The sequence below is a fragment of the Condylura cristata genome, unplaced genomic scaffold, assembly GCF_000260355.1.
Source record: "Condylura cristata isolate star-nosed mole 26May11 unplaced genomic scaffold, ConCri1.0 scaffold00006, whole genome shotgun sequence".
Classification (NCBI taxonomy): domain Eukaryota; kingdom Metazoa; phylum Chordata; class Mammalia; order Eulipotyphla; family Talpidae; genus Condylura; species Condylura cristata.
Window position 1 is genome coordinate 66,638,464 of NW_004567107.1, and position 5,164 is coordinate 66,643,627.

Here is a 5,164-nt window from a genome sequence, read left to right on the forward strand (position 1 = left end):
ATAGATTCTAAACTCAGATTACAAAGGGGTGACTCATCACTGTGTCCGTGATGTGAGGCCCAGTTCATTATCACCTTCCCCTAGTCCCATCCTGGATGCAAGGTCAGTTTATTACCACTTTATCAAGCTTGGATGCAAGGCTCAGTTCTTTACCACCCTAATTCAGTAAATCTTTGGTCACTCCCAACAGGTAAATGGAAATAGGCACGAGTCTCTGTGTGTAAATCATGGTTACATAGTGAGGAATAGATTTATGATTGTAAGTCATTGTGTAAACTTCATTTTCCTGTTCCATTATCGCATGAAATGTGTAGTCACCTTCCTGCTCACTTTCATGTTAGAACTTCAAAACTTTGATGTAAAGACTTTTGTGGGTTTATTTTGTACTAAGTTCTGTGACCGGCCTCAAGAAAGGAAGGCAGGAGGCAGAAAGGCTGAGCAAGCAGAGTTTATTGCTCCTGGACAGCAGCTGAGACAGAGCCCCTAGGGTGGGGTCCGCAGCAACTGTCAACTCAATAAGGGGGAAGGGGCTCTTATATAGATTCTAAACTCAGATTCCCAAGGGGGTGACTCATCGCTATGTCCTTGATGTGAGTCCCAGTTTGCTGGCACCTTCAGCTAGTCCCATCCAGGATCTCAAGATCAGTTTTATTACCACCTTATCAAGCTTGGATGCAAGGCAAAATTCTTTACTGCCCTAATTCAGTCCTTGTCAGTAAATCTTTGGTCACTCCCAACATTCCCCACTTTTTCTTTAGTTATTAGGAAAAGGGACGTGGTTTCTCCATGGCTGCTTCCTACATGACGTAGAGACAGTCGTGGACTTCCTGCAAAGGAATATAGGGGACCGTGGGGTGTAACAGGAGTTGATTTAATGCGACCTTGGTTAGAACTTGCACCCATGCCATTAAAAACTGGCCTATGCATGGGACCATAGTAAAGAAAGGCTATGATTGATATTAAGGGACCTAGTAGAGGGACTAGCCATGATAAGAGAGGTTGCTGCAGCCATCCCCAGAAGACATCTCCTTTGGTGTTGGATTCTGTGATGTTTTTGGCCAACTCGTGTAGCTTTGCTACATGTTGTCCCACCTGCCCCAAGCTGGTGTACGTCCATTCTCAGGAAAGGCTGCCACATGAGTGCATTAAGTGCAAAGAGAGATGAGCTGGACTGGATGGCAGTGCAGGCATCAAAGTCAGGAAGACACAGTTTGGTTGAGGAGGTATATCCTGTCTCCTTGTGTGCAACCTGGAATTGGTATCTTGGGAGGGTTCAGAAGAGAAGGTTTACAGAGAAAAGTAAAAATTGGACAAAAAGAAATAGAATTCAATCTTTGTGGGACTCAAATTTCCAGACATGGTAAAAGGGTCTTTATATTGTTAGGGTCCAAGAACTCGATTACTGCGAAATACAGAGCACCACACAAGAATGCAATTCGCAAAGTAGAGTTTATTGGGCTGGCTAGCCAGGGTCAAGCCGTTCCCTGCCCGACACGCAGGTTCAGGCAAGACCCCGACCAAAGGAAAGTCAGGGAATATATTGGCCTAGTTGGCCGTTACATACATCAGAGCCCGCGCAGATTCAACTTTAGCAAATGGATTCAAGGATTAACAGAAATCACAGCCTGGGTCACAGTTCAACCACCCAATGACAGGTTTCCAGGAATAGATGTCTCATTTCCTGGTATTCCAGATCCAATCAGCCTGGGCCACACCACTCCCATCATCCAATCAACCCCAAATGCACATTGTCCTCCTCAACCCATCCTGCACTCCGGGGGGTGGAGGGGTGGGGCGAAGGATGGGGGGGGGTGAGTACCCGCCCAGGCCAGTCCAGCCCTGCTCAGGCCTGCATCAGCCACCCCCTCCATTCCTTCAATATGGTTCCTGATCAGAGTCAGAGCAGTTTAAGAATATTTGAGTTGCCATAGATGAAAGAGAATTATAGTTTGGTTTTACGTAATTACTGATATTAAGCCTAGCAAGTCATTCTAGCACATAGCATTTTCACTGCTCTCAGACCTTCAACACTTTCTGTCTTTAAGATCTTCAAAGAACTTCAACACTTTCTTTTACCTTCTTGGCCCTCAACACTTTTTTCCTTCTATCTTTTCAAGACCTGCAAAATACTATCTCCAACATATTTCTTTCTTATTAAACACACAGCTCACTTTACTCAACATTTGAGTCATGACAAATTTTATCTAAAGAAGTCAAGGCATTTACTGGGAGAAGAGTATCTCTTTTCCAAGAGAAAAAGATAAGTAGACCAGTTTTTCTGGAAAGAGACTTCATCAGAAGAGGGTCATCAACATGCTGAAGGAGGGTGCTGGGCTGAAAGTAGGTGATATTATATATATTTTTTTTTCATCTACTCCTATTACATTTGTGAAGAAAATGTTGGGGAGTATAGAGTAAGTGGCTCCCAGATCAAGAAGAAAATTAATATTTACCTGCGACATCCAGAGTTACCCTAGGCTAAGCCACGGAGATAGTCAGTTGGGGAGCCCGCGTCATCCTTTGGCTCCATCACCCGTAGTCCAGAAGGTTTCATTGTCCAGGAGACCTCGCCATTGTCATCCAGGCGGCAGGCTGGCAGGCTGGCAGCTTCAGAGAAGGGGCGGATCCCTTTTTCAGTGGCCTTCCCAGTTTTATGTTTTCGTAGCCAGACTTGTAGCAGCAGTGTCACAGGGCCACTAGGGCGCCTCTGGTGTTTCCTTCAGGTAGGTTTTCTGCAAGCCTGGGTAAGCCTGGGCCTGCAAGGCGCTGGCAATGGCAGCACTTATTTTATTGAGCCTGACTTTTTCCACTCATCACAGCCTTTCCTCACTCTTTTAACATACAGATTTAGGACAGTATCAGGATATAATCAGGCATTAAGAAGTCTCATACCGGCCCTCCCTGGTGGCGCAGCAGGTTAAAGCACTGCACTAAGAAGCTTAAGCCACTTCCGCATGAGTTCGATTCCCACCTGCCCCAGAGGAGATCCACATGGCGTGGCAGACCTCTCCTGACCTGCCCGCTGCTCCCCTCAGCAGTGTACTTCGTCAATCTGCCTGTTCTGCTCCCCACTCTGTTTCTGGTGAATCCTCTCACCCTCCGCATCTCTGGCCTGTACCCCAGTTCTGTATGAATAAATAAATAAATCTTTAAAAAAAAAAGTCTCATATCTGAGAATATCTGTGTTAGGAGTCCTTTAAGACAAAGATTTAATATTTCAGGAGGTTAACATTACAGAAGTTTGTAATAGGATTAGTAAACTTACAGATTTTATAAAAAAAAATTACCCAGTGTGATCAGGATTTACGAATTCATCTATTTGTTGACAAGACTTAGTAATGTTCGTGGTATTAGATTTTGTAATTAACAAAACCTGAGTATGAGTAACAAGATCATACTACTGAAATACACAGGCATATACTACTGATGTTAAGTAGCAAGTAATTTAAGCACAGAAAACTTTTAAATACTTTTAGACCTTTAACACTTATTATAAAATTTTAGCTTTTACAGTATAAAGCAGGGTAAACCTGAAAGTTAATTTTCCTCACAATAAGGAGCAAAACATAGACATGAATGTTAAGTAAATTTAAACATATTTTGTGAGGACAAAACAGATTTCATTTTAGTTATTTAGTAACATTTTAGGTGGCCCACACTTTTAAAGACTTGATGTTTAAATAACTTAGATTTTAGGCTATTATAATTGATGTTTTAATAACTTTGATAAACCTCAAGGAGGTTTTTCTTTTTTATGAGATATAAGTTAAATTTTTTTTCCATAGAATCAATATTTAGTTTTAACTATTACAGAAAACCTAGACCCAAAGATAGTGTTACAGGGCACCCCAATGTGAATTGGGTTGCCTGTCTGTGGGTCTTCACCCGTGCGCTTACAATTCAATCGTATTATGGACACACTTCAAAAGGTTAAATAATGGATTTATTTATAAGGAGAAAGGTAAAGGGATAACCCAGGGAAAGAGGGAGAGAAACACAGGTTAACTAGGATGTCCTACCAGTTCTGCTGACGTGGACTCCACGCTGAAAACCGATTGAGCACCAAACAATCAGCTGTGTACCACAGATCGCCCCCAGAGCCCACATGTCTGGTTTTATCCCAACCTGGCTGCTCAGCTCCGCCCTCACGTCCCTGCGTGCTTCTCCTTGGTACTGATGGGATTTGGAGTTCCAGCATCGAGTGGGGGCGGAGTCCGTGAAAACTGTATCTGTTACAATAGCAGTTTTAAGGTTAATTAAGATAAACAAATAAAGCCTAGGAATGTTTAAGATTTTTTCAAACCAAGGGGGGGGAACCAATTTCCTTCAAACAAAAGAACATTTTAACCATTTATACAATGTTTAACAAAGAAAAAGAGAAGGTGGGTGAGAGTCTGCAAAAGGGAGGGAGTAAAAGTTAGTGCTGAGGTGGAGACCAGTGGGCACCAGCCTTTATTTACATAAAGACAAACAAATGGGGAGTCAGCAAAGTTAGATTTTGGAATAGAACAGAAGACAATTTCAAGAAAAAAAAAAAAAGAACCAGTTCTCCTGGCTGGGTGGGCGTGGACATACCAATGATCTCAGCCCTGGAGCAAAGGTAGCTGCTAACTGAGAACAATGGGAAGCCCCATATCCATCAGCCAGGCTGCGGAGATTTGGAAGATCTGGGCAGTGTAACAAGATTGAAAGATAGAGGAATGGGAGCACAAAAGAAAGTAGGCCTGGAAGAACATGAAACATAATGTGACCAGAGTTAAGAAGAAAGGCGCAAGAGAGCAGGAGGAAGAGAGCTTGGATGCTGTAGAGTTTTAGGAGCAAGGAAAAAGAAAATCTTCAAGGAAGATAAGGATTGAGTAGTTGAGTGTTTCCCCTTCTGGCCACCAGTGATGTTATCTAACTTATAGTGGGGCCATACCACATTGCAGAAACGGACTAGTTTTTTTCTGCTTGAGGCCTTCCTATCTAAGACCCAAAGTATCCTAATGACAGAGGAAGCATTGGAGGTGGGGTTAAATCACCAGTCTTGGCTGAAGAAATATCTACTAGGTATTGAGGGAGAGAAGAAAGAAAAAAAGAACGCTTAAGAGCCAGTGTGTCCTAGGAAGGACAAATTCAACAAAATATGCCCTGGGAGGGACAAATACGACAAAATACGCCCTGG